The sequence below is a fragment of the Diabrotica virgifera genome, chromosome 6, assembly GCF_917563875.1.
Source record: "Diabrotica virgifera virgifera chromosome 6, PGI_DIABVI_V3a".
Lineage (NCBI taxonomy): Eukaryota > Metazoa > Arthropoda > Insecta > Coleoptera > Chrysomelidae > Diabrotica > Diabrotica virgifera.
Genome location: NC_065448.1, coordinates 158010793 through 158031420, shown reverse-complemented (window position 1 = coordinate 158031420; position 20628 = coordinate 158010793). Strand labels below are relative to the sequence as shown.

Below are 20628 nucleotides of genomic sequence, written 5' to 3'. Positions count from 1 at the left end.
CAATGTATAATGAAACAATGATGTACTTTGACTTATGAGTCAACAAAAAGAATTATTAACCTTTAACTACCCGCGCATCAAGTTATAACATAACTACACGCGTGGCGTACTTTATACGCCACAAAAAAATACACTTAAAAACAGCGGATTTGTTTATTTTTTTTAGTAGAATTTTTATATCTGGCTTACAAAATACGCCAGCGCGTGTAGTTAAAGGTTAAGTATATCAAAGAGAAGTAAATACAATACTTGGGTTATGTGTTGACAGGTGAAAGATATACATTACTCCGAATCATATTAGATGAGAAAGTACAGGGAAAAGAGAAGGGAAAAAGGAGGAAGGAAACCATACTCGTGGCTGATGGTTGGACTCCTCATCCCCAGAAATCTTTCGTGCAGCAGCTTCCAAAGGTACAACTAATTTTCTCCCTTCTACAGGTAGGAGATCTGCCTATGTTTCCACTTTTGTTGAAAGCCCGTTGCAATTCTTTCTCTTGGTCTCCTTTTCTCTTCTTGTCGCTTTTCGTCTGTCGTTGTACCGTCACTTTATATTCGAAATAGATCTTCGTATTTCAGTTCTCCATTTCAGTTAGTGACAGCGCTTAACTTTTTGTTAAATTTAGACTTTTGTTAAATTTGTTTGTAGACTATTTATTACTTATGTGCTAGACTAATTATTATAACCTATACTTACTAAACTCATTGTTATAAAACTGTAGTTTTTAAAAACAATAAATCTATCTATCTATCTTATTACTAAGCTGTTATTTTTAATTATTAACAAGGAGCGTTAAGAGCTTATTAAGCGGTCGTCAATGGTGAGTGCGAAGAGATGTACCATTCTGGCCGTCCGTCTGGTATCACTCGCACTCACATTGACGGCTGCCTCAATACACGCTTAGCGCTCATTGTTGACAATTAAAAATAACATTTTAGTAATAAAATAATTACAATAAATTCTTCAGGATCTTGTAGAGGGGGCTTTAAACTTTGATTTGGTCAGTTTTTGACTTTCATAATAATTATTTTTAACTGAACTATTAAGCCTTAAAATGGTTATTTTTGCGTTTTTCAAATTTTAAATCGCATATAACTCGACAACAATCAATTTTAGAGAAAAATCACAAGAAAACTTTTTTGCTCATAATGGCCCAAAGAATCTAAACAATTGCCCGAAGTGAAAAAAAATTTTTTGTGAATTTGTTTAAAAAATTTTTTGGCCACGGTACCGCCTGGCACTCTGTGGATTTTTTATAAGGGCCTCTTTTTAAGTAAGTTTGTGCAAAAAAAATCGAATCGGAATAATTTACCTAACGGGGGCGAGGATACAGCCTGGACTAATAAATGAATTTTAATTAGCAATATGATAAAGTTAAATACTGGAGATAAGGCGACTACAATAATCACTAAAGACAGTAAAACAAAACATCATGTCAACTTTGTTAGTTCAATACCTATACCTATACTGTCTTCAATAATATCTGTTTGTTTTGATTAAATTATTTTGAAAATTGAGAATTCTGAAGTGAAATCACCTAGTGTTAGAAAAGATATAAACACAGAAAAGACCACTGTAGTTAGTACTACAACAGTAAAATGAAAATTATTTTGAAAAACCTCTAAATGTAAATTAAATTCTATTTCTACTGTGGTGTTCGTTAATCCAAAGTATTCTTAAAATATCTGACCAAACCGAGAGATAAAATGCGAATGGTTCGGCCGCTCTCACCACCTTAATTACAGAAACGCAGCATATCCAATAAATACCTCTAACAACCTCTAACTATGTTCTATAATTACTTGCAAAATCGATAGCAACTGAGGAAGCCATTTCTTTTTAATTCAAGAGACTTACGCTGGTTTCACACGTTGATTGCACTGGTTTATTAACTTTTTTTCGAGACTTGGATGCGAAGGTACTGAAATAGTTGCCACACTGACACGAAATAATTACATTTCACGAGACTATCGGTTGAAACTAGATCGAGTATTATTGTGTTTCTTTAATTAAATCGATTTACGTTAGATAAGATAAATAATTGTGGTGCAACTGATAATATACGGTTATCTGCTGCAGGATGTTTTAATAAATCACTGTATATTAAGGGGGGATTAATTACAAAATAGTTCTTTTCAAATTAACTGATAAAAATATGGAAGGTCTTATTATGACTAATAATGATAAACTAACGTTAACTAACTATATAATGCTTCTGTATTGGCAGAGCATCTATATCAAATATTTTTTATGTGGGATCAAACCGCGATTGTTTATATTGAGAATTACATTTTATATTTTGATTTGACGTTTCGATTTCCAATCCTGAAATCATTTTCAAAAACAAAAGTAAATTAAAAGTTGTTAGTAGATAATCTTAAACTGTAAATGCTTATAAAATGGCGGTAAGTGGAAACAGCAATTTGACAATTATTGACCTATTTGGTCTCGATCTTGAAGGTAGGTATTAGCCATGTTTTTAGTGAAATCTGAGAAACCAATTTCGGATTGGTATACAATTCTGATAGTTCTATGATTTTCATAGTAGTATTTAATTGTTGATGACGTGTCCTGCTATTAACTCATTAATGTTGGTATGTTCTTATTGTTGACTTATTCTTTCAGTATTAGTAACCAGAGTCTACTACATTCTATTGATGCATTTGCTACACATTTTTCTTCATTTAGTATGATGACTGGTTCTTTGATTTTCTTTCTTATATTGTCCGTTTCTTTCATAATTATTGATGTATCTCTTTTTGAGTAGCTAATCAATAGTAGACCGTCCTGGTCTGAATCCGTCGTGGTACCCAAAGTAAAGATATGCCTCTGTGCATTTTGCAACTCCCTTTTTGTGAATTTTATCTACCAATTTCTCTTGTGAAAGTGAAATCGACTTATAACAAAGATAATTAAAGGGACAATATCCAAACAAACGATGAAATAATTGAGCAAGCTTAAACAAGTCACTTGAACCGATAAAGCCTCTAAAAGGATTCTGAAAAGAAATCTGTAAACAATAAATATACTGGTCACATAAATTCGGACACCTTAAAAATTTGTCATTTTTGATGTCTCAAATTTCCTAAACCTGTTTTCCGATTTAAGTGATTTTTTTAATATATTATAAGCCTTATTCTTGAACAATATCGCTGTAATAATATTGTTGTTAGACAGGTAAATTGTCTTTGTATACCGGGTGTACCAATCAAATTGTGTTTTTTTCTCAAAGTTCGCCACACCCTGCCGAATATTCTAGCATTTATAAAATACTCAAATTAAAACCCAACTGAAGCATCAGGTTTTCTTAATATTATGCTTTTTTATTCATTTTCTTATGTTGGATAATAAAAAAGTTATAGGTCTGGATCCCGCGTATGAAAAAAAAGTTGATTAATAGCAAGCTGAAAATTTGTTAATAGCTTAAGGGTGTCTAGTCGGATAAACTTTGATAAATGGGAACACTGGAACACGGGCAGTTTTAATTGTGGAACAGGTTAAAAATTTGGAACGGTCAGACCACGAAAACGGCTCATTTATTTTTTCCGACAGAACAGACTTAAACTCTCCGAACAGAGATTAAACTCTCATGCAAAAATCAGACTGCTATTAATCACCAAATGGGAGTTTTAATGAGTGGAACATGTAGAATATGTCAAATGACAGGAATTTTGACAGGTGATAAATATCAGTCTGATTTTTGCATGAGAGTTTAATCTCTGTTCGGAGAGTTTAAGTCTGTTCTGTCGGACAAAATAAATGAGCCGTTTTCGTGGTCTGACCGTTCCAAATTTTTAACCTGTTCCACAATTAAAACTGCCCCTGTTCCAGTGTTCCCATATATCAAAGTTTATCCGATTAGACACACTTAAGCTATTAACAAATTTTCAGCTTGCTATTAATCAACTTTTTTTTCATACGCGGGATCCAGACCTATTAGGTACTTTAACCACTAGCCATATTTTCATCAATACAGGGTGTTTTAAAATAAGTATGACAAACTTTAAAGGGGCAATTCTGCATGAAAAATAATGACTGCTTTATAAACTTATGTTCGCAAATGCTTCGTTTCGGTGATGTGGGGTGTTGAAATTTTTCATACAAACTGATTTATGTATTGTTCTAAAACCGGTTTAGATAATAATATGCAAATGAAATTTGGCGGGTTTTAAGAGGAAGTTATTACGTACTTTTGACATACAATTAAGATTTTTATATTCACCATTGGCGTGCATACGGGTAATATGACTCGTGCGAGTAATGGTCTGAATTTTTTTAAAGAAAAAATTAATACCTCACCTTTAGAGATATTTCAAATAAAAAATTATTTTTGAATTTCTCGGTCAATTAAAAACGAAACAATCTTTCTTACCTTTTTTTCATATAAGGCCATTTTCCATGTTGTTTTATGGAGCCTAGGTTCTCTCCGATGAGGCTCCAATAAAAGCCGAAAATCGCGATTCAGAGGACTGGACTACGCTCCGTATTCTAATTGAAAAGTAAGATTGTTTTGCCTTCGCATTGCAACTGAATTAAAAATAAAATTTTTATTTTATTTTTATATTGGTCTTTACTCCTTCGAGTAACTAGGTCCATTTTCTGTTGGAATTTACCAGCTGAACAGACGGGGTCGTGAATTGTAAGTTTTTTGAATTCCCTCTTGTTTTCTTCGCTTCAGCATCCATTTGGCTTGCAAATTTTAGAAGCCTTGGAGGTGTTACCAAGGAAATGGACCAATAAGTTTTCAATTTAAAAATCTTTTAGTAATATTTTAATATTTTCTAAATATTATTAATAATGCTATTAGGATCGAAAACTTCATCTCTTATCATTTAAATAACTATTTACCATTTTAATTTGATTAAAGTGGTGGATTCTGCATCTGAGACTCTTCAATTTGTTAAGGTAAATGTGTTTGGAGATGGACTGAGGAAAATACTAAATACAAAGAGTAAGTGTTTTTTTTCAATTTTTTTATGCTTCCGGGTGTTCAACTGTTAAAATCAATAAATCTCCAACCCGCTGACTTAGCTCACACTATGATTGAAAGAAAGATTACTTCTTTCAATTGCCAACAATCTCGTCAATAGTCTATCGCGAATTAGTCAAGAACAAGATTATTACGAAGACGCTCCTGCGAGGATTCCGCTAACTTAAACTTTAAAACTTTCCACTACATACTACGCTTTTCGCTCAAAGTCAAACTCAAGTCGAACTTCTTTGAATGGATCCGTATCTCAGTTGAACTTTTTCATTATTTCGTTTTCAATCAGTTACAGACGAACTCTGGCGTAATCTTCGGTAGTTATTTCTTGTTAAATGAATTTCTTTTATCAAAATATGTTATTGAATGCCTTCGAAAATAAACTATTGCAACTTTTGAAATAAGACGAAATGTAAAGCTTGATGAGGTGAGAACTTAGGTGTTAGGTAAAGTAATTAGTGAAAGAAAATGTTTAAAATAGAACTGAATCGTACTGGAATTATCCAACATAGTTTTGTTACTAAATTAACAGCAACGTTTTCCAAGAATGTTTTTCTATTATTACAATTTGATCGAGATCATTAAGTAATATGGATTAATGATGAATCGCATTATTTTGTTCCAGAATATATTGCTGATTTTTGCGAAGAACATCGTGAATATTAGGTGAAACTCAATTCTGAATAGATGCCAAAGACAGTTAGAGGTCCCTTCCTTTGGAAAGGCACTAATTTGAATATCATTGTACTTGTACAAAGGTCAAAATTTGAAGTTTAATGCCGACTATTTTACTAGACTATTTTTAACTGATAAAACGTCATCGCAGCGCCACGTTTCCTACTGACAAAACTCTTCCTGAAAGTGATTTCTCAGCGACAAAATTATGACAGATTCGTCACAAAGGTGTCTGGTAATTCTATTGTTGTCAGTTTGACAAACGCCATTGAGGCGTAATCAATTTTGGACAGATATAATTAGTGGAGTCACTGAAGGTGTATATGAGCTATTACCTCCGATTTCGTTGAACCTCCATCGATTTGCATGAAAATTGGTGAGTGGTTAGAGGATATCTCAAGAAACAAAGGTGACATGGTGCCAACTTGCGCTTTTACCCTGGGGGTGGATGCCACCCCTTCTCGGGGGTAAAAATTATTTTATTAAAAATAACCCCATAATTCGATAGAGGGACAAATTTCAAGCAAAATTTGTTATATAAAGTTATTAAAATAAATCAAAACTTTTTGAGTTATTAAAGATCAACGATTTTAAGTTTTCTTGAGAAAAATGAATGTTTTTAACCAATTTTTCATCAATAACTCAAAAAGTGTAAGTTTTTACAAAAAAGTTATTATCAAAATTGAAGCTAATAAAAAATGAAATAAACCCCTTACTAGAAAAACCTTTTAGTTTTAACTAAAAGTGAGTTATAGGTAATTGAATGTATATTTTTTTCGGCGAGTAAAAAACTCTCAAGTATTCAAGCTGAAATAAAGGGAAATTGATGCGTTTTATAACATAAACTTATTAAACATTTTTCAAAGTACTTAAAAATACCTATCAAATGAGTCCCCGAACATGTTGATAGCGTTAAAATTTATGCTCCAAATTTTTTTCAAAATTTATCTTTTAAAAATTTTTCCAAAAAAGGTTATGTTTTTTTTTTAATAACTCCGTTCGTGTTTACGATATCAGGTTCATATAAAAACTTTTTGAAAGTTAATTCCAAGTGATATTTAAGCACGTTGAACCTAATCTTTTAAACCCCTTACTTTTTTAAAAATAAAAGGTTAAATGACCCCGGTTGCATGGTTACCACAGCAAAATTTAAAATTTAAACGTTTCTATCTCGGTTATTTTTTACCCTATAGAAATAGTAAAACAGGTAAAATATTTGGCACAGAAGAAACTAAAATTTGATTATATATAATTTTTTACGTATATTGAGTATTTTTGGAGTTATTATCAAAAGAATATGAGAATTAAAATAATTTTAAAAAGCATGATTTTTTTAAATTATATCTTTTTTTCAAAAACATGCATTATAAACTGGTCAAAATTATCGAAAACATTACTTATGCTAATATAAATAAGTTCTTGTAAGGATACTATAAATTTTAATTTTTGTGGAAATGGCACATGTTTTATTTTTCACTTTTTCCTAAAAAATTCGAAACGGTTCTTTTATTTTCATTATAACTTGCTTAATTTTGACGCTATTACCTTGTTCTGAAGCTCATTTGATAGGTATTCCGAAGTACTTTGATAAATGTTTAGCAGGAATATTTTATACATTGCATCGTTTTCCCGTTATTTAAGCTTGAATACTTAGATTTGAGTACTCGTCGAAAAAAATACACATTCAATTGCCAATAACTGACTTTGAACTAACACTAGTTTAGTTTTTTATGTGAGGAATGTATTGAATGTTTTATTATCTTTAATTTAAGTACTAATAACTTTTTGTAAAAGCTTATAGTTTTTGATTTATACGTGAAAAACCGATTTAAAACATGCATTTTTTTACGAAAAAATAAAATTTTTGGTCTTTAATAACTCAAAAAGTGTTGATTTATTTGAATAACTTTATATCACAAATTTTGCTTATAATTTGTCCCTCAATCGACTTATGGTATTATTTTTAATAAAATAATTTTCACCCCCGAGAAGGGGTGGCATCCACCCCCAGGGTAAAAGCGCAAGTTGGCATCATGTCACCTTTGTTCCTTGAGGTATCCTCTAATTACTCACCAATTTTCATAAAAATCGATGGAGGTTCAACGAAATCGGAGGTGAAAACCTTCAGTGACTGCACTAAATGATTTTAGACGAAAAATCAAGATTTGGATGCCAGTCAGGTGAAGAAATCAAAAAATTGGTTTCGAAAAATGTCCCATTGAACACGCAGAGGTCCAGAAGACCTATTTGGAAATTTGGACCCAATTTTCGGAGTTCCTACGGGTGAGAAATTTTACGCCTGAAAGATGTACTACCATAACGGAACTAGCAAAAATTCTCGAGGATTATGCCTTTAACTATTCGTCCAATTTCACTACTATCACAACTTTATAAAACATTCACAAAAATAATTACAAATAGATTGACAACAAAGTTCGATGTATATCAACCAGCAGAACAAGCCGGTTTTAGAAAAGGCTTCAGTACATGCGACCATCTTCACACACTAAAGATCCTAATGGAAAAAGTTAACGAGTACAACTTACCAATCTGCTTAGCATTTATAGATTACGAAAAAGCTTTTGACAGCATAGAATTACGGGCTATTGAGGAAGCACTGGTCAATAGCAGAATCGATTCTAGATATAGGATATTAATACATAATATATACAAACATGCTGAAATGGTAGTCACGATGGATAACGACATGAAAACTAGGCCAATCAAAATCAACCGAGGAGTAAGACAGGGAGACACCATATCTCCAAAACTATTTACTGCCGCACTTGAAGACATCTTTAAATCATTAAATTGGGAAACAAAGGGACTCTCGATAAATGGAAAGTATTTAAACCACCTAAGATATGCAGATGACGTGGTACTAATAGCCGACAGCTGGAAAGAACTGAAGGTGATGATCGATGAGCTTCATAGAGAATCCTTAAAAAAAGGACTAAAAATGAACTTGAGCAAAACTAAGCTAATGTCTAACAAAGATGATCAACCAACGATAACCATCCAAGGAACAAAAGTGGAACATGTAAAAGAATATATATATCTAGGTCAGAATATCAAGGTAAACAAAGAAAATCAAACTACCGAAATAAGCAGACGAGTAAGAATGGGATGGGCTGCATTCGGAAAACTCTCATATATACTAAAATACAAAAAGATACCACAATACCTTCGAACCAAAGTGTTCGATTCTTGTATCCTTCCCGTTCTCACTTACGGAGCTCAAACCTGGACATTCAGAAAAATGAACATGGACAAGATTAGAAAAACTCATAGAGCCATGGAACGACAGATGCTTGGTATCTCACTAATGGATCGGCAAACAAACGAAGCAACCCGAAACAAAACAAAAGTAAGGGATGCCGTGGAACAAGCGGCTAAATTAAAATGGAAATGGGCTGGACACAACGAACGTCTCGAAAATGGTAGATGGAGCAAGGAAGTTGGAAACTGGCGACCGTACGAAGCGAAGAGACCAAGAGGAAGACCTCAAATGCGCTGGAGCGATGACATCAGAAGAGTCGCAGGACCAATGTGGAAACGCCTCACACACAACAGAGATGAATGGCGAGAAATGGGAGAGGCCTTTATTCGACATTTCGAATAGAAAAAAGGCTAAAAAAAAAAAATGCCTTTAACATGGAAAAAGGCAATAGCGAAGACTATTAAGAGTCGACTGTAAAGTCAATGTGGAATAATACAGCAAAAATGGTGCAAGAAAAATATTTTACGGAGTACGGCATAAAAATTGACCCTTTCACAGATATATCTTTAAAATGTGCAAGATTGGCCAGACATACCAAGCGGAGGCATTGTTTAAGAAAAAAGAAAACTCAGTTCAAAAGCATTATCCACCGAAGAACTATTAAAAATCATCCAAAGCTACGGCGAGGAAACCCCCGGTGGAGCACAAAAAGTTTTTTCACCTTTGCTCATTTGAACTTGCTTGGAGAGGCAATGAGGCCGTAAACTGCAAGATTCACTTTTTCCAGAAGGAATTTGATGTTATGGGAGAATTTACGGGCCGATTTAAATACAACAGCATTTTTTCCAAAACAAATCAAAGTCTGGCAAGCAGCAAATGGCTGGTAATAAATTCGTCAAACGAAAATTTATGCCCTGTTAGATTATTTTTGAATTAATGGAAAAAAGGTTACCAAAGATTTTATCAGAAAGACTCGTTCTTACCGTTCACATCAACTTGAAGGATGGATCTTGGTTCAAAAACTGTCCACTTGGAATCAACACCGTATCTAAGTGGACAAAAATGTCAGCTTAAAAAAATTTGAATACACACAAAAAAAAAACATAAAATAACAAACCATTCTCATCGATCTTCATCTGTGTCAGCCTTGTTCAAGCAAGGTGTTTCTGAACAGGAGTTAATTAAATTAACGGGTCACTCAAATGCAAGCTTTTCAAAACCATATCTGCAGCTGGATTCCAGTCACCTCCAAAAGTTGATCGAAAATCTCAGAACAACAAAAATGAAGCTGGACCTTCGAGTTTCCAAATGCTACAGGTCTTCTTCTTCTTCTTTTGCCACTCCTATCGGAGATGGGAAATCATCAAGGCTACCCTGACTTTGTTTACAGCTGACCTAAAAAGTTCATTAGTGGTGCAGCCAAACCACTCTCTCAAATTCCGCATCCATGACATTCTTCTACGGCCTGGATTTATCTTTATGAAGGTGGCCCTGGCAATTTCGATACGTCTTTTTATTTCATTGTTTTGGTCTCCAGTTTCGTACACTTGGTTTTTTTGATATTGATGTTTATGCCATAATTGTTGCAAGCAATATTTATGTTTGTAAGTAATCGTTGTAATTCTTCTACTGTTCTTGCAACTAGTACAGTGTCGTCTGCATATCGAATATTATTTACAACCTCTCCATTGATTATGATTCCTTCATTTGCTTGCAAAAGGGCTTCCTGACAGATACTTTCACTATATACATTAAATAGCAGTGGTGACAAGATGCATCCCTGTCTTACTCCTCTACGTATTTCTATTGCTTTTGATATCTCATTTTCTATTTTGATGTTAGCTTTCTGATTCCAATATAAGTTGAGAATTATTCGCAGATCTTTATTATCTATGTCTTTTCTTTCAAGAATATCTCTTAGCCTATCGTGGCGTACTCTGTCAAACGCTTTTTCAAAATCGATAAAACATGCATGAACTTCTTGATTAACGTCTAGGCATCTTTGTGTAAGCACATTCAAACCGAAGAGAGCTTCTCGAGTACCTAGTCCTTTTCTGAACCCCATCTGTGTATTACTAATATCTGACTCTAACTTTTGATAAACTCGGTTGTGGATGATTTTTAGAAATATCTTTAGTAGATGGCTCATTAAAGATAATGTTCGATGTTCTGAACATTCTTTTGCATTGGATTTCTTTGGCAGTGTAACGAATGTAGACAGCAGCCACTCTTGAGGTATAATACCAGTATTGTATATTGTGTTAAATAAGTGCAATATTATACCTATTGATTCATCATTCAAGAGCTTTAGTAATTCAATAGGAACCTTATCGGGTCCATTTGCCTTTCCAGTTTTGGACTTTCTAAGTGCCATTTCTACTTCACATTTTAGGATTTAGGACGCTACAGGTCAATAATACACAAAATCATGCTTTGGTAGAAAAGAATGGGCAAACTATTATAGCCTATAATAATTGTACATTTAATATTGTTAACAAATAAAGATTATGGTTCGTTGATATGGTGCATTAATTGACTCGTGAAATAGTCTTGTCGAATATATCATTCGAGAGAAAATTATTTACCGGCAAAATTTTCTTCTGGTTTTATTCACGTTTGTTGCCTTTTGGCAATTTTCGCTTATAAAATTTTGACAAAATCATTCGACTGACGTTTCGTGATTTAACTGTCAAAATTTAATTCGCGAAAATTGCCAGGCAACAAACTTTCATACCAGTCGAAAATATTGCCGGCAAAATTTTCTCTCTTATGATAACTATTTAGGATTATTTTTTGATGATTTTAACTTCCAATCGTATAGTAAAATATTTGATCACGTGTTTAATTCTGTCCAATCAGATTAAAATTATACTGAGAATTATCTACTGTAGAAAATTACCGATAGAATTTTTTTAAGTAGATTGTTTCTGTTTAATGGCAACCAGTTTCCTAGTTTTGACAACTGTCACATTTAAGAAAATATCCATGATATACGAATTAAAAAATAATCTTACGAATAGCACACGACAGTAAGAATAAATAAGAAAATAATGCTTCATTTTCACTCAAATTTGTTGTCATTGGGCAATAGCCACTCGAGCCCTGCTGGCTCTCGTGTCTATTGCCAGACAGCAAATTTTCGAAAAACTGTCGCATTATTTTCAATTTATTCTCACTCTCTTGTGATATTAGCCCGATTATTTCATTCATAGGAGATTCTGACCAATAGAAAGCTACAGAAATCTAAATTAGACTGATAATTTTTGATAATTTCCCGTCGTCAAGTATATTACGTCAGATGCCCTTCGTTGCTATGAAAAAATACATTCAGTGACATTAATGACAATTAATGTTTTAAAAATTATAAAAGTGATGACTTTCAACCGTAAAATATTTATAACAACTGTGTGTTTAATTGCACTAATTTGTACTTACAGAAATAAATTACAATAAAATTTTGGTTTTTAACAGTTTTATTCATGAAATAATCGCAACAAATTGCACTCGATCTCTAAAATTAATATAGAATTTTAGAGCTCTTGTGCAATTACTACTGATTATTTCATTCATAGGAGATTCTGACCAATAGAAAGCTACAGAAATCTAAATTAAATTGATAATTTTTGATAATTTCCCGTCGTCAAGTATATTACGTCAGATGCCCTTCGTTGCTACGAAAAAATACATTCAGTGACATTAATGACAATTAATGTTTTAAAAATTTTAAAAGTGATGACTTTCAACCGTGAAATATTTATAACAACTGTGTGTTTAATTGCACTAATTTTGTACTTACATAAATAAATTACAATAAAATTTTGGTTTTGAACAGTTTTATTCATGAAATAATCGCAACAAATTGCACTCGATCTCTAAAATTAATATAGAATTTTGGAGCTCTTGTGCAATTACTACTGATAATTTTTGATAATTTCCCGTCGTCAAGTATTTTACGTCAGATGCCCTTCGCTGCTACGCAAAAATACATTCAGTGACATTAATGACAATTAATGTTTTACAACTTGTCACAGAGAACACCAAGAAACAGGTTTGGTAAATATTTAGGCGAAGATATCAGTTAAAACGATTTAAAAAGATAGTTTTAATTATGAAATAATCTTACCGAATTACTCTTGAGCCCTTACATTATCGATTTGTTTTGCCCTTGTGACACTTATGACATAATTTCCCTCCCCTTCGGGTCGCGAATTAAAACTGTCACATGTCACTCGGGATTCAAAATTGATAATTTTAGAGCTCTTATGTAATTACTACTGATAATATGTCATTATGTTATCTAGTACATAACAGATAATATAGAAGTGCTACAAAAAAGCTTCAGAATCAAATTTAGCACGATATTCATAAGAAAGATATTTATGTTAAATGTTATGCTAAATGGGATTACCCCGCAGTTTGGATGTAATGACAAATTACATTTTTACATAAAAATACTTTTTACCTACTATGTATCTTTCAGGTAAAAATGTAACTGTCATTACAATTAGACTGTGGCCATAAAACATACCATTTAAACTAAACATGCCATAAGTCAACAATTTTAGAACCCATTAAAGATATTTTTATTTACCAGTATTTGGTAAAGGTAGAAATATAATTTAAAAATACGTATATCCGTATCGGTTATTTCTGTAGGAAAACCAATAAACATGACTCCAATTACATTTCAGTCAGTCCAAAGTAAAGCAAATTAATAAAACATGACAAAATATCTGGTGCGCTGGCAATGAAACTAAAGTTATGACTTTATGGGTCACAGACAAAGTTTTACGACTACTATAATGACTGTATTAACTTTGTTTGTTCCAGACAGTCGTCTCTGATAGAGATCTTGTAAGAGAATTAGTGGTGCTCATAAAAAAATTATATTTAAAGCAGAAGTCTTTCCTAGAATACCTACTCTAATAGCTAAAAACGAGCTTTTTCCCTTTTCTAAATTTAAAATGTTTATTATCCTCCATAAAATGTTTTAAAACATGATATAAACTGTACGTATACTTGGGTCAGCGATTATGTACAAATAGTTCAGAGAAATAAGAAAAAAAAATTTGCTGTTAGTGACACAACCCGCTCCAGGCCGAAACCAAATTTTTTGAGTAGTATGGATATCTATAATAATAATCTATATGTTTCCTGCAGCCGATTTTGATGATATACATAGTTATAAACAAATGAAGATCAAAAAACGGTAAATTTTCACTTTCTTCGTCTATCACCAAAAAGTTAAGCATTTTAAACAACTTTGAGAGTAAGAAACTCATAAATCGTATAAAATACTTCAATATGGCGTTCGCTGAGTATGTCTATCCTTATTGGTTGCTTAGAAAATTGCAAAATAAATCATAAACTTTGAGTTTTTATAAATATTCATAACTTATGTAAAAATTAACTTAGAACCTTCTTATTACACAGAATGTTGAGACTTCTGGTGCTTAAATCATACCCTAAATTTTAAAGTAATTGGTCAAATATTTTAAAGTTATTTAATTTGTTTATCCCAAATTAATTTTTTTGCAACACTATAAGTCAGAAAATGTTGAAGTTTCAATAATACTTTGGATAGTTTATGAAAGAAGCAAATTTACACTATTAATTTATTTAAAAAAAAATCACAAAAAATAATTCTAACTATTGCAAAATTATTTTGTAAGAACATGTGAATTAAAAAAAAGGGGGGGCTAACTTCGTCCCTAATTGCCCTAGGATAACTGTTTTTCTTTCTAAATGTGGATAAAAATTCAGTCTTTCTAAATATGAAAAAATAATTTTTCTACGGGTAACGGTTAAAAAGTTATTCTAATTGTTTATAAGTAAGCAAAAAATCGACATGTTTTTGCAAAATAATTTTACACTGTTACACAAAATTACTTTTTGTCATTTTTTTTTAAATAAGTTAATAGTATGAATGTTCTTCTTTCATAAACTGTCCGAAGTAGGTATTACTGCAACCTCATAATTTTCTGACTTACAGTGTGGCAAAAAAAATGAATTTGGGATAAACAAATTAAATAACTTTTGAAATATTTGACCAATTGCTTTAAAATTTAGGGCATGATTTAAGCACCAGAAGTCTCAGCTTTCTGTGTAATAAAAAGGTTCTAAGTTAATTTTTACATAAGTTATGAATGTTTATAAAAACTCAAAATGTATGATTTATTTTGTAATTTTCCAAGCAACCAATAAGGATAGACATATTCAGCGAACGCCATATTGAAGTATTTCTGAATATAGATTTAAGGGGAAAGGCGCAAAATGTTGCCATTTTTTCAAAACCTGAGAAAACTAATAAATATTTTTGAAAAATTTAAACGCAGAATGAAAGATTACATTATTACTGAGGGCCGAAAGTCCCTGAAAACTTCTATTATGTTTATTTTAATAAGTAACAGGGTGAAAATAAAAGAGAAAATTTAGTGTGATTTTTAATTGCAAATGTTTCTTCAGAAGAACCTTTTTATTTATTCTAAGGGACTTTCTGCTCTCGGTAATAACGTAATCTTTCATTATGTGTTTAAATATTTCAAAAATATTTATTAGTTTTTTCAGAATTCGAAAAAAAAATGAATACATTTAAAATACATTGAAAATTTTGACAGGCGACATTTTGCGCCTTTCACCTTAACAAATATTTTAAGCAGATAAAGTGTTTAAATGACCACTAAAAATGAAAGGAATAACGCAGAAAACACAAAATATTGCCGATAAAACTTAATTGACCTATGAATTGTAAATGACAATAGTGTCAAAATTTCATAAATGTCAATAGTGTCAAAATTTCGGAATTTAGTGAAGTAAACTTGCCTGGATTTGGACCAATTACAAAAAAAGCATTAGGGCAAGGTAAATTTGAATTACTCCTCCTAGTTTAAATACGAGGTATAATTATTGTACCTAGTCCCATCTCTTCTAAATATCATATTCTTATATTTGTTTAACGAGTCCTAAGACTCTATCTGATCTATATCTAGTTTTATATTAAATACTTTTTAAAATATATCTAATCTAATCCAGATCCCATCAGCCAGATTCTTTTTTGTTATCCTATTTATTAACGAATTATCTTCTGGGAAACATTTTTCATTAGGGGACCATCAATCATAAAAATCTGTGTCAGACTTTATCAAATCCGGGACACTGTTAGCCATATTTTCTTGTCTTTCAAGTGTTTCTCCATTTCGTTCGTTATCCGATAGACTTGTTCCACTTCCAAGTATTTATTGTGGAAAGGGGATTAATTAGATGGGATGAGTTATATTGTCTGAATTGTGTCAGCCATTTCCATTCGATGTAATTGAGACTCTTTCATAAATTGGATTTATTTGTGGTAAGTACGGCGACTTTTCAAATATTCTTGATAAATCGAAGTCAGTAGCGGCCCGGAGAAATTTCAGTGGACATAATTATGTACAATTTGGAAATGGAATGGGAACAAGAGAGGCATTGTGCGCAATGAAGGTACTATTACAAAAATGCAGGGAATATAATAAAAATGTATTCATATGTTATATAGATTTCCAGAAAGCGTTTGACAGAGTTCAACATGGTAAACTCATGTAGGTAAACTCAAGGATATAAATTTAATCAAAAATCTATATTACCATCAAACTGCGGTCGTACAATGGAAGATAGTGAGATAAGCCAAGTAGAAATTCAAAGAGCAGTCAGACAGGGATCTGTGCTGTCGCCACAATTATTTAATGTGTACTCCCAGCTAATATTTCAGGAGGCACTATGGGAAAGAACTGAGAAGGTGGAAGGATTGTAGGTAGCATCGTTAGTAACATCAGATTTGCAGATAATACCGCAATCATGGCAGAGAATATAGACGATTTACAAATTCTTCTAGAAATCATTAACAGAGAAAGTAAAAAGATGGTGATCTCAATATCTCAATGCATAAAGATAAAACTAAATACATGGTGATCTCGAAAACTCCTGTTGACAACATACATCCGGTAAAGCGTTAGAGAGGACCGACAAGGATAAATACATTGGAGCAATTGTAAACTCACAGTTAATAAAATACAAGTCCAGATCCGGTCCTGAAATTTCAGGTAGAAAAGTCGAAATACTTTGAGCTCCACAACTTTTATAGTTTTGAGAAGAAACATTGTAAATTTAAATAATAAACCGAAATATCTAGAAGCAGTGTACAGATCTGTTAATAGCTAAGTACAGTTTCCAAATTTGCAGTAGTTTGATTACAAGCATTGTTTTTATATAAATACGAAGAACATTATTTATATTTCGTATTTATTAATTATTTAAAAACTAGTTTCAACTATTGGCATTATCTTGCTAATTGCTAAATCGACTATTTACTTTTAAATAAACAGAGTCAGACGTACCCAAATTAAAATTATTGAAATGAAAGTTCAATTTAAATTAAAAAAAAAAGATAGAAGATTAAATTTGACAAAATGGCAGGTGGTACTTCTGACTACAGGGGTCCATCAATTAATCCCGATCAGCAAAACATTACTTATTCTACCATCACTAAGCAACAACCATTAACAAAATTCCCAACAAAAAACCATAATATTACCGGCAGTAGACGGAATAAGAACAGAAAAGTACACCATTGCAGTAGGAACTATAGTCCATCCAAAAAATGTACTGTTCTCATCCAAAATGTCAATCGGAAGAATATGCATCTACCTTTCAAGCATACAAGTCGTAGATTATTTTCTAAGTCAACACGGTGAAATTAAAATTGGAAAACATACAATCAAAGCACGTAAACTAATTACACCCGCTAATACATTAGTTCTATCCCAAGTATGTCCATATATACCCCATAACATAATCGAATAGTCTTTAATCAATCTTGGTTTTAAATTAATGTCTCCGATTTCGTTCCTTAGAGCTGGAATACAAGACCCGCAATACAGCCATGTACTTAGTTTTCGAAGACAAGTTTACTTTGCACCTACAGACAATTTCACTGTACCCGACTCCGTCCTAATTGATTTTGAAAATATTTCGTACCGAATCTTTCTTTCCGATAAACTAACTTGTTACAAATGCCACCAAACTGGTCACGTTTCCTCGGACTGTATCTCAAATCCCTCTTATCCACAAAATACTCAAAAGCCCCAAACGGAGGAAAATTTTCTTCCACAAATACCATCTACTAGCCCCGAACAAAATCAAATTACACATGTAAATGACGAATCTCGAGAAGAAATGGATGCTCAAGTCAGCACTGATACCGATAATAAAAATAAACGATCTCACTCGGAAGTGTCATCCCCAGCTCCACTCCTACAGAAACTATACCAACAGAATTCACGAAACCAAAACCAGTGCAAATTAAAAAGAAGAAAAAAATTATCAAATTAGACAAATCCACTTCAGAAACTACTAATATTGAGTCATTATTACAACCAGTCAAACAATTTATCCAGGATGCATCATCACCATATGTACTAAATTACACCCAATTACTAGCATTCTTAGAAGACGTTCACGGTTCTTCCACCACAGTAGAACTGGCCTTAGAATACACACAGGATATACACGGGTTGAGCTTGGGACATATGCTAACTGAAATATATCCCATGTTGAACGAAAGAGCAATTAAATCTAGAATTACAAGAATCAAGAAAAAACTACTTAGTAAAATAAACCAAGATTTTAGTATTCAGGATGACACCTCTGAAGATACTGACGCATCACAGGAAAATACTCCTTCCAACGATAAATAGATATTACCAAATATATACAGATGCGTCAAAAACTTCTGAAATGGAAACGGTAGGCGCAGCTTTCGTTGACGAAACAATTAAACATCAGTTCCAGCTACCTAAGGAGTACTCCATATATTCCGCCGAATTGTATGCCATATCTAAAGCCCTACAACATATATCAAAACAGCCCAAATTGGAAGCAGTCATTTTCACAGATTCTTTAAGCGCAGTACAAGGAATATTAAGGGTTTACCTTTACCGCAGTAACTTTACAGTAAGAATAAACGGGTAGAATTTGTTTGGATTCCATCTCATGTAGACATAATAGGTAATGAAAAAGCTGATCGGGAAGCTAAAGAAGCCTGCTATACTAATAGACTAGATAAAGAGCTCCTAGAAATTCCTCATTCCTACATTCAAAACACCATCAAAGAATTTTCAATGAGAATATGGATCAAAAGATGGAAAAAACTTGACGACAACAAACTACAACGCATCAACCCAAATTTGCCACCAAAAGGGATAATGCCACAAAAACGACGAGATCAATTCATACAACACCGCTTGAGAATAGGATATACCAGGTTAACCCACCACTACCTAATGAAGAAAGAACAACAAAATCTGTGCTATGTTTGTGATATTCCTCTGATAATCGAACACATTATTGTTAGTTGCCCACTCTATCACCTGGAACGACTTTAAAGTGATTTACTAAGTGATCTGAAAAGTGCTCTGAACTAGTAAATGTGATAAAGTGACTAAATTCCTAAAACTAACTAAATTGTACAATCTAATATAAAAATAAGCTTAAGTTCTCAATTGTAATTAGTTGTTATAAGCAAACATCTGATTTGATGTACAACACTTCCCCGCCCATAATGAAATAAAAAAAATACAAGTCAATATTTACAAATAAGAATTCAAATAATTACAATCCGTAAAATAAATTGCAGGCATTTGAAATGTGGCTGGCTATACATGCGTATTCTGAAAATTTCTTGGACTGTACAAGTTTCAAACGAAGAAGTGTTAAGACGAATTGGACATGGCAGAAAGCTTATGAACACAATTATTAAAATAACAAAAACATCTTATCTGGGCCACATACTTCAAAACGATAAATATTCTCTGCTACACGTCATCATGCAAGGAATAGTAGAGGCAAAGAATATAATATACTCTCCTAGAAGAAGCTTTTATATGGAACAGATGGTCACGTTTATTTGTCACTTCAAAGAAGGCATGTTGACGAGGGATGTTCCGGCCGCGGTGTGGGCGGTGGTGAGATCGCGTAAGCTCCGTAGTCGTTGTCAGGTCTATGCACCTACTCAGTGGGAACACAAAATCCTATGCTAAAACGTTACAGGGCAGTACCTTTCTACTCACGTCTATATTCTTTGGTAGAGGGAAGAAAAAAGAAATCTTGGCTGAGGAATATCAAATACTGGATTAACCTCAGTGTTGAAGAGATTATATTGAACGTTGCAAAAGAAAGGGAAGCGTTTAAAGAAGCGATCGCCAACATTCGTTAGCAGACGGCATAATAAGAAGAATTCTTTATTGCTTACTATTAGTGATCATCAAATCGAATCTGATTTGGTTCTGTATGATAGATCTTGGAAAAATAAATATTATTTTTTTTAAAGACTAAGTTTATTTTATAGTATTTTTTTTGTATATTCTCCGTACCATGCCGTCTTATTTCGTTGGCCATCATCACGATTATTTGGATCCTGTTTAATGCTGCTCTACAGAGCTCGTTTTGATGCGTAGTGTAACAATTTTCTGAGATTCTGGAGGTAAGACGTTCATCTTGCTCCAACGCTACGTTTTACCATAATTTTTTCTGCATAATAACTTGTAGCAGCTGCTATTGTAGTCCTCTCATTGCATGGAGTGGAAATTTGAAGTTTTCATAAATTTATTTAATCAATTGGTTCTATTTCTTTTGCCAGCCTTTTCCATATTTTATTAGTCCGTAGACAGAGAAATATTTCTCTATCTACGGAAAATATTTCAGCAGTGTTCTGTACAGCCA

At 32.6% G+C, this 20628-nt stretch overlaps 1 protein-coding gene across 4 annotated transcripts in view; it reads right to left on the bottom strand.

Annotated features, from left to right (window-relative positions):
* LOC114324457 (uncharacterized) overlaps positions 1-20628 on the bottom strand; it is a 558952-nt gene that overhangs the window by 481168 nt on the left and 57156 nt on the right. Inside the window, exon 1 of one of the 4 annotated variants that reach the window (XM_028272312.2) lies at positions 1856-1988. The exons of the other annotated variants lie outside the window; for them this stretch is intronic. The gene's annotated coding sequence lies outside the window, so the exon portion shown is untranslated. Of the gene's footprint in view, positions 1-1855; positions 1989-20628 lie in introns of those variants that run through there. 4 annotated transcript variants of the gene reach the window in all.